Source organism: Rattus norvegicus (assembly GCF_036323735.1).
Source record: "Rattus norvegicus strain BN/NHsdMcwi chromosome Y unlocalized genomic scaffold, GRCr8 chrY_unlocalized_27, whole genome shotgun sequence".
NCBI lineage: Eukaryota > Metazoa > Chordata > Mammalia > Rodentia > Muridae > Rattus > Rattus norvegicus.
This window is the reverse complement of record NW_026947386.1, coordinates 230364-240955: the sequence shown is the minus strand read 5'-3', so window position 1 is coordinate 240955 and position 10592 is coordinate 230364. Positions and strand designations below refer to the sequence as shown.

The 10592-nt window shown below is 34.7% G+C and overlaps 1 long non-coding RNA gene across 2 annotated transcripts; it reads left to right on the top strand.

Annotated features, from left to right (window-relative positions):
* The first annotated feature begins 936 nt into the window (after positions 1–936).
* Positions 937–6670, top strand: LOC134484672 (uncharacterized). Of its 2 annotated transcripts, none has more exons than XR_010062300.1 (2): positions 937–2270; positions 6343–6670. It is a non-coding gene; the product is annotated as an uncharacterized LOC134484672 (long non-coding RNA). The 2 variants fall into 2 exon arrangements; XR_010062299.1 differs by lacking the exon at positions 937–2270 and adding an exon at positions 3253–4599.
* Positions 6671–10592: the final 3922 nt, after the last annotated feature.

Genomic DNA, 10592 nt, shown 5'->3' with positions numbered 1-10592 from the left:
ATTGACAAGATTCGAGGGTGCCCTTTCCTCGTGTGTCTCCTTTGACACGGAGGAAACCTTTATGTACTCCATCTATCTAAAGGAGAGACTTCTCTCTGCTTCACTAGTGGTTACATGTTCTGAATGCAGAAAGTTATTAAGGGGCATGGCATGGGTAAAAAAGTTTTAGGAAAATGGAGTGTAGGAGATTCTTCTAGATAATATTTTTATTCTATATATCATAGGTTCATTCTTGTGACATACAGTTCAATATTTGAGGGTTTCTCCGTTTCTCAAAGGTCAGCATTTACCTACAGACCTTGAATAGAATGAATATTGTATTTCAATTTCTTACTGTATATTGTTTGATAAGGGACTTTGTAAATATTCTTCAATGTGTACTCAAAAATTTTGTTGGCCAATTCCATTTTCTTCAATGAATTTGGTCACAAGTGACTCCAGCTATAGAGTGATTATAAAAGTGTAAATACTGTGAACCTACTACAAATGATAAACTCCCAAATCCTTATTTTATCAAAAAATTTCCAGACATCAGGAAAGCAAAGGACATTTTTCACTGTTGAATTCAGTTCTCTACTCCCATTTGATATCAGTACTAGACTACGTAGCTTCCAGTTTTCCCATGGGCAGACTTGAGGGTTTAGGATGTTTCACCATGATTCTTTCTTCAGGCCAATCCTAAGATATTGGATGATGTGAAGGGAGAAACATGGCTTGAGGAACAGTAAATTATCTACTTCAATAGGTAAACACAAGAGGACTATTTGAAACTGTCATTTGTGAATTCTAGATTCTTGACATAGTTGGGCAGAACCCATGTTAACTTTCCCCTTAACCACATAGGTGTAGGAGCCACCAAAATCATAGCATATATATATATATATATATATATATATATATATATATATATATATATATATATATATATATCAGCCAACCTAACTAGATAAGATAGGTGAAGGTAAGAATTGCATTCTGCCAGGAATCGGAAAAAGATTTTTCCTGAGAGACAATGATACAGCATGTCAAATACAGAAGTGAATGCTAGTAAAAAACCAGTGAACTAAAAACGGACCTGCTCTTGGTAAACTTAAAAAAAGGATTAGAAGAGCTTAAGGTACTTTCAACCCCATAAGAACAACAATGCCAATGAACCAGGGCTTTCTCTTACTGTACGAATACACAAAGAAAGTACATGGACTGAGGAATGGCTCCAAATTCATATATGGCAATGGATGTAATTTTTGATCAACATTGGAAAGAGAAGCCCTTGTCCTCCCTTGTACATCTTTCAGTTCAAGGGAATGTCATGCGGGAGAAAGGCTGGTTAGAGAAAAAGGAAATGGGAATGTGTAGGGATCTTATGCTCAGGAAACTCAGAAAGGAAATAATATTTGAAATTTAAATATAGAAACATCCCGTTAAAAAAAACAATAAAATTTGCTAAAAATAAAAAAGAAAGATATAAAAGAAAGTAAAAGCTGTCAAGTAATCACACATATTGACTCGTAAATGTGAAGTGGCAGAGTAATACTAGTGGAAAGACTGAGATGATGAAGTCTCAACTAGAAGCACTTCTGTCACGTTAATATTAGTGGCAGACAAAAAAATCACTATTGGTGTCCAAAGCATGTTGTTTACTTCGAGATAGCAACACAATATTTGTACTTCCCTTCTTCGTTAGTACCTTTCTTCTTGACAAAAACAGTAAAGGTCATGAGCTCTGGAAAACAATTGTGCTCTTCACAATACTTGGGTTTTGTAATAAAGAAATGAATGATATAAACTATTTGAATTTTAGGAACCATAAGAACAGGGAAGTTCAGATGCTTCTAAGAGACTTGCAGCTCATGATTCCCATATGTGGAAGGTTCAAAAAAGGCTATCTCTTTAGCGATCCCACACAAATCCTACCTTGGACTCACTAAGCTTTCCAAGGACCACATATGCCTTTCTTTTTTAAAAAAAAAACAAGACAGAAAGCCAGCTATTCCCCTTCTCATATCTCTTCATCTTCTTTTTTGTCACGTCCAAATAACTGTTTACTCTGAATTAGAGGCCAATTAGTAAACCCTAGAGGTAATGAAGGAACATCTGAAGATCAGTTGCAGTCACAGCAATACTTGTGACATCACAGAAGAAGCTTTGGCTCTCAAGGATACCAGAGATTTTTCATGAATGAACTAATGATGATGTCTCTAAGACCTGCCATGGCCTATCTGCTAAAGAGCTTTCCTTACATTGACTAGATTTGAGGGTGCCCTTTCCAGGTATGTCTTCTGTGACACAGTGGAAATGTTTACATACTCCATCTCTCTAAAGCTAGTGACTTCTCTTTGCTTCATTAGTGGTTACATGCTCTGAATGGACAAAGTTATTCAGGGTCTTGGCATGGGTCGATGAGATTTAGGAACAGGAGTGTAGAAGATTCTTCTAGATAATATTTTCATTCTCAGGTTCATTTCTGTGACACAGTTCAATTTTCTTCGTTTTCTATTTTCCCAAAGGCCAGTTATTCCCTACAGACCTTTAATTGAATGCATGTGTATTTCAATTTTTATTGTATATTCCTTGATAGGTGACTTTATACATATTCCTGAATGTGTACTGAAAATTCTTTTTTCCACTTCTATTTTCTTCAATGATTTTCGCAACAAAGGCACCCAGCTCTAGAGTGATTATAACACTGTAAATTGGGTGTACCTACTTCAAGTGGTAAACACCAAATTACTATTAAATCCTAACATTTCCTCATATAAGTAAAGCATAAGACCACATGTAGTATAGAATTTGGTTCTCAGGTCCGTTTTGATCTCGGTTCTTCTGTTCCAGTGTCTCAGGGCTAGATTTGAGGTTTTTGGATGTTTTACCATGATTCTTTCTTGAGGCCAAACATAAGATAGAGAAGGATAGGAAGTGATAAGAATGGCTTCAGGACCAGGGAGACCTCATCTTCAATAGTTTCATAAGAACAGGAGGGAATCTATTTGCCAATGCAATTTGTGGATTCTACATTCTTGACCTAGTTGCACTGAATCCATGTTAAAATTCCCCCTAACTTCATAACTGTTGGAGCCACCAAAAGTATATTCATATATATCATTATATATATATATGTATATGTATATATATACATATACATATATATATATCATACGTATATCACACACACACACACACACACACATATATATATATATATATATATATATATATATATATATATATATATATATATATGGTGATCAGCCACCAAAATTAGATAAGATTTATGAAGCTAAGAAGTGCATTCTACCAGGAACTGGATATAGATATTTCCTGAGAGACACAGTTAGAGAATGTCTAATACAGAAGTGAATGTTAGTGGCAAACCAGTGAACTGAAAACGGACATCTTGTTGGTAGATTTTGAGACAGTATTACAATTGTTGAAGGTGCTGTTAACTACAAAAGAACAACATTCTCAATGACCCAGAGCTTTCTGGTACTAGACCAATATTCAAAGAATGAACATAGACAGAAATATGGCTCCAAATGCATATGTGGCAGAGGATTGCTTTTTTGGCACCAATGGAAGGAGAAGCCCTTGGTTCTACCTTGGTTTGTCTCCCAGTTTAAGGGAATGTCAATGGGCAGAATTATGGTTAGAGAAGAAGGGATTGTGAACAGGTTGTGATTTAATGGGCAGGAAACTGAGAAAGGAAATAATATTTTAAACGTAAATATAGCCTCATCCAGTTTAAAAATCACTTAAATTGATAAAAAATTAAAAAAAGAAAGAAATAAAAGTAAAGAAAACTTCCAACTAATCACAGTTATTTACTCAGAAATCTAAATTGGTATTCAGAGTAATACTTGTAGCAAGACAAAGATGATGAAGTCTCAACTAGAAGCACTTCTTTCTCCGAGATATCCGTGTCAGACACAAAATGCACTATAGGTATCCAAAGCTTGGAGGAGTTTACTCTGACCTGAGGACCCAATACTTGTCTTTACCTCCTTCCTTAGGACCTTTTTCTTCTGGGCAAAAAGAAAAAAAGGCCATAGATCTCAGAAAAACAACTGTGCCCTCTCAAAATTTTGCTTTGTAATTAGGAAATGAATGATATAAAACCTTTGACATCCAGGTACCATAAGAACAGGGAAGTCCAGATGCTTCTGTGAAGCTTCCAGCTCTTGATTCCCATATGTGTAAGTCTCAGATCAAGTCTATCTCTTCAGCGATACCACTCCAACCCTTCCAAGGGCTCCCTGAACTTTTCAAAGTACCACTTATTTTTCCTTTTTTTTTTCATACAAAGACAGAAGGTCAGCTTCTTTCTCCCCATCTCTGATCTCTTTATCCTTTTTGTTCTCACTCCCAAATGGCTGTTTACTCTGAATTAGTGGCCAATTAGCAAACCGGAGAGTTACTGAGGGAATATGTGAGAGGCAGTTCCTGTCAGGACAGTAATTGTTACATCACAGAAGAAGCTAGGGCTCTCCTAGTTACAACAAATTTGTCATGGAGGTCCTATTTATGATGTCACTGAGAACGGCCATCTCCTACATGCTAAACAGCTTTCCTTACATTTACCAGATTCGAAGGTGTCCTTTCCAGGTATGTCTCCTGTGACACACTGGAAACCTTTATGTACTCAATCTCTCTTAAGGTAGAGACTTATCTCTGCTCCACTAATGGTCACATGCTCTGAATGGGGAAAGTTAGCCAGAGGCATGGCTTGGGTCTCTAAGATCTAGGAATATGGAGTGCAGGAGATTCTACTGGATAATAATTTTATTCCCAGTTCCATTCCTCTGGCCTATAGTTCAATTTCCTCAGATATCTCTCTTTTCTAAAGGCCAATATTTTCCCTACAGACCTTTAATTGAGTGAATATTTTATTACATTTTCTTATTGTACATTCCTTGATAGTGGACTTTATATATATTGCTGAATGTGTACTCCAATGTTCTATTATCCTATTCCATTTTTTTGCTCTGATTTTAGAAAAAAGGGGGCCCAGTTCTAAAGTGAATATAATAGTGTAAATATTCTGTATCTACTTAAATGATAAACTCCTAAATCCTTATTTTATCCAAAAATTACCTGACATTAGTAAAGGAAAGGACAACATAGACTATATCATGTGGTTCTGCAGTGGCATTAGATAGCAGTTCTCTAATATCTACCTTCCAGTGTTTCCATGGCCAGATTTGAGGGTTTTGGATGTTTTACCATGATTCTTTATTCAGTCCAAACATAAAGTTCATGACATGGGCTGGGAGAGGAGTGGCTTGAAGTCCAGTGAATCTTCTACTTCAGTAGGTTCATAAGAATAGGAAGGAATCTATATGGCTTTGTCATTGGTGGATTCTAAAATCTTAACCTAGTAGTGCAGAATCCATGTTAAAAATCCACCAAACACCATAGCTGTACAAGGGACCAAATATATCCTCGTCATTCTGATTGGTGTGCTGTGGAAACTCAGGATTTTTTTTCTTTATTTCCATTTACCTGATGGCAAAGGATGTTGATATTCCTCATTTGAGAATTCATTGTTTAGCTCTACAGACACAGAAACACACACACACACACACACACACGCACACACACACACACACACACACACACACACACACACACGCACACACACACACATTCAGCAACCAGATGTAGATAAGAGTGATGAAGCTAAGGAGTCTATGCTGCTAGTGAACTGAAAATTGACATCTTGTTGGTAGGGTTTGAAAAAGGATTAAAAGAGCTAAAGGTGCTTTCAACACCATAAGAACAACAATGCAAATGCAACAGAGATTTCTGGTAATAAACCAATATTCAAAGACTGTACATGGAAAGAACTATGGCTCCAACTGCATATGTTGCAAAGGATGGCCTTGGGGTCACCAATGGAAGGAGAAGTCATTGGGTTTGACTCCAAGTTCAAGGCAATGTCAGGGGGCAGTAAGGTGGGTTATAGAAGAAGGGGAGCAGAATTGTATAGGCTAATTATGGAAAAGAAACTGGGAAAGGAAATAACATTTGAAATTCAAATGTAGAAATATCCAGTTAAAAAAGCAATAAAATTTTATAAAAAATAAAAACAATGAAAGAAAGAAAAGAAATCTGCCAGCTAATCAAACCTATTGACTCAGAAATCTAAAGAGTCACTGTCAGAGAATGGTATTCAGAGTAATACAAGTGGAAAGACTGAGATGATGAAGTCTCAACTAGAAGCTCTTCTCCTCCAGATATCAGTGTTATAAACAAATTACACAATAGGAATCCAAAGCATGGAGGTGTTTACACTGCTGAGGAGACCATACTTTTCTTTCCTTTGTTTCTTTGAACCTTTTTCTTCAGAGCAAAAAGAGTAAAAGCCACGAGCTCTGAGAAGAACAAATGTGCCCTTCCCAACAACTGGCTTTTGTATTGAAGAAATTGATTACATAAACGCTCTGACTTCCAGGAACCATATCAAGCAGGGAAGTCCAGATGATTCTAAGAAGATCGCAGCACCTGATTCCCATGTGTGGAAGGCTCAGATAAAGGCTACTACTTCTGCAATCCCACTCAATACGTACCCAAGACTCACTGAACTTTCCCATGGACCAGATTTGAGGGTGCCCTTTCCAAGAGTGTCTCCTGTGACATACTGGAAACCTTTACATATTATATATCTTTAAAGCTAGAGACTTCTCTTTGCTTCATTAGTACTTACATGTTCGGAATAGAGAATGTTGGTCAGGGGCTTGGCATGGGTAAAAAAGATCTAGGAACATGGTGTGGAGGAGAATATTCTGGATAATAATTTCACTTCCACGTCCATTCCTGTGACATACAATTCAAGTTCCTAGGTTTTCTCTGTTTCCTAAAGTCCAATATTTTCCCTCCAGACGTTAAACTGAATGAATATTGTATTACATTTTCTTATTGTACATTCTTTGAAAGAGGACTTTATATATATTCCTGAATGTGTACTCAAAAATTCTGTTTTCTAATTTTATAATTATAATTATAAAATTATAATTATAAAAATTATTAATTATAATTTTATATTTTTGTAATGATATTGGCAACAAAGTGGGCCCAGCTAAAGCATGAATATAACAATATAAATATTGTATACCTACTTCTAATGATAATGTCCCAAATCCTTATTTTATACAAAAATTACCAGCCATCAATAAAGCAAAGGAGAACATAGACCCTAGAATACGGTTCTAAATTTCTTTTAGGCTTGAAAAATTTTGCCTAGAAAGTTTTGTAGTTGTATTTGTGTCTTTATCCCTCCACTGGTGTCCTTCCGGGCTACAGGAGTTGGCCTCTTAATGTTCCATATCACCAATGTAAGTCACAGCTTCGTTAAACCCCATTGATTCGTGCGTACCTTCATTATCCCGGACTCTTTCTCTTCCTGGAGATTTCCCCTACCTCCTCATCTCTAAAGGTTCAAGATTTCCTTTCCTTCTCCTGACTATTGGATCATATCTCCTGTCCCTTCCCACACAGGATCCATTCTCCTCTTCCTTCCATCTCCCATCTAGTTCCTTCCCTCAATCGGCCTCCTAGACAATTTTATGCCCATTCTACATGAGACTCAATCATATGCAATTGGGGCATTCTTCTTGTGTATCTTCTTTGTCTCTATGAGCTTAGTGGAGAATGTCCTGTAGTTTACGGATAATATTACTTATAATTGAGCAATTTCAAAAACCCTGCTGGATCATACTTTTATATTAGTATTCAACTTTGAAAATGATAATTTAATATGTGTGAATGTCTGGAGGAACAAATTTAAGTAAAAAAAAAACTTAAAACATAGATCAAATCACAGATTTTAAAAGTTGACCTAATAATAAAATTGTCTACTATCATAAAGTTTGATTATATCACAGGCAATTTTTTAAGTGGTACAATAAATTTGGCAGACAAATGATGTTTTTACCAAATAATTATGGATAATTTGACTAAGATCAAATAAGATAAATATATTATTTCCATTTTGATATCACTTGCTGGCACTTTTCCTCAAACATGATGTATATAGCATTAAACATAATGGTATTAGATTTAAATTTTAATATTTATTTTAACCTAACCTATAAAGTAACAGGTTGTCTTATTTTATTCTTGTTGACAATCAACCTCATCCTCGCTTTTTCAGTTCTTTATTCCTTCCTGTCCTATGTCCCTCACCACTTATACTAGTCTCACTTCATTATTCTTACATCTACATCCATATCCCACATGTTCAATATCTTCCATGGCACACTGTTTAAAACCCAACTTTCTAATATCTGCGACCTATATCAGTTAAATAAACTCAAACCATCCACAGCTTCACATAAATACAAGTATATTAGAAGGAGATTCTATGATCTATATGAGGAAGAACACATGGTATTTGCCTTTCTGAGTCTTTGCTACCTTACTCGGTATATTTTCTAGTTATGTTTATTTTCCTGAAACCATGATAGTTTAGTTTTCCTAGGGCTTAATGAAATACCATTTCGTATATTGTCATATTCTTATGTATCTACATATCAATGAACATTCCTTACTATTCTCAATAAAACAACAATAGATTTTTTTGTGAATAATGATGAGAAAGCTCAGATAGAGAAGTCAAGATTAATTACTGACAAACTAAGAAAAAAATTTTACAGATAAAAATTTGTGATTATGTTAACTAGATCAGTGTATGCTAAGGTTAATAAAGGTTGTGGTATATATAATGTTTTAATACTAATTAAAATTGTAGAATATTCATACTTTAGAGAATGTTTATAAAATTGTCCATCACTAAGTGATTTTCCACTAATAATTTAATTTTTTTATAAAATATTTTTGTTATATATATATATATATATTTACCTATTTACCTTAAAAATAAAGAACATTAAGAAGATACTGTCATAAAATTCAATAATAACACCAAAGACCTGTTAAATTAATTAAAAACGGACTAGAAGTTATGGAAAACCTCTTCAGTTAAATTAAGAGAATTAGAAAAGTGATAGCATTTTAATAGAAATGCACATGTCAAACAATATACTATAAAATCCTGAAACTATACTAAGATGGTTACTATTCATTCCTATGTTCTAAGGATTCATCAATAAGCATGGTATATGAAGAGAAGGCATATATCAGAAAAATTTATTCATGTTTAACATACTAACTTTCTTCATAAAACTCAAGCCGACAATTCTCTTTTTTGTTGCTTAAAAAGTTTGTACAAAGCACGGCTTTTGATTATAACATAATATTTCAAAACTATCATTAAATATGCAAAGATCTTAACACAAAACCCAGTGTTTTCAGAGCAACCATACAAACTTAAGAAGAAAAGAAAACATTTTTAAGTACATAAATATGCGTAATGAAGTCCCCACCTTACCAGTAACAGACGGGTCAAATTTATTGATCTATATATTACCTAGAATACTCTATCCCAGTTCATTGTTCCTTAGCATATGTTTTTCCTCATCTTTCTCTGTTTCTTATCTTCTGAAAGCAGGTGGTATTTCTCATAAAATTAGTTCAAATCATAAAATCTTCACTCAACAAAAAGAAAGTGTTTACATTAGAGGAAAACCAATTAAAGGTTCTCATTCTTTATTGTGCAAAATTTTATATTTGATTTTGTATGCTTAATATGCTTCTACACCTTAGTGATGACCTTTCAAGATTGGCCTGAAATTCACCATTCTTAATTCACAATGTAAAAGCCCTTTAGCTAATCACAGAAAAGCCTTAAAAGTGTATTTACATAGGTTTATTTAATAAAAATTCAACTTATAGTTTAAGGGGAATAGTGATGTAAAGCACCTTTTCTTACATTTTCGGTGCCTTCAGATTATTTTATAGCTAAGTCATTTCAGTAGAATGAAGAAAGAATTATTAACATCTTACTAAAATAAAATGAGAATTTTTTTCTCTGTATAATACGGAACTTATTCTTGAACATTTTTTTGACAGTGTTTCTTTTATATCCCTGGCAGTACCAGAAAACTCTCTCTCTCTCTCTCTCTCTCTCTCACCTTTTCTCTCTTTCTCTCTCTGTAGACCAAGCTGGCCTTGAACTTAGAGTTCTGCCTGCTTCTGCTCCCTAGTACTAAGATTAAAGGCCTGTGCAACCACACCACGTGCTTTTCTACATCTTTAACAAGCTCTTTTCTGATTATATTCCAAATCTTATGAAGTTAGTTCCCTAAAGTACCTAGAAGAAATCCAATACCAAAAATATATTTTGCATATCTAAGTCCCTCTTCCCAAGTTCCTTCTTGATCTAGTCTCCTAGCAAGCTCTCTGAAGGAACTGAAAACAATAAATGTTTGCTTTCATTACAGGAATAAAGAAAAGGACTGTTTACTGCACAATCTCATAATATCACAGAACAATTCTTCCAACACTACAAAGTGAAAACTCATAAAAAGATGGGTACCCGAAGCCACAGTTTATTACCTTCTATTTGGTTGTGCACACTGTGACCACCATTCATTTTAATCAGGTTTAACACAAAGGTAATCTCTGCCCCAAGAATCCATTTCTACTATATTGACATATGCAGCCATGTTCAGTTAAATTTAAGCACCAACCGCACCAAA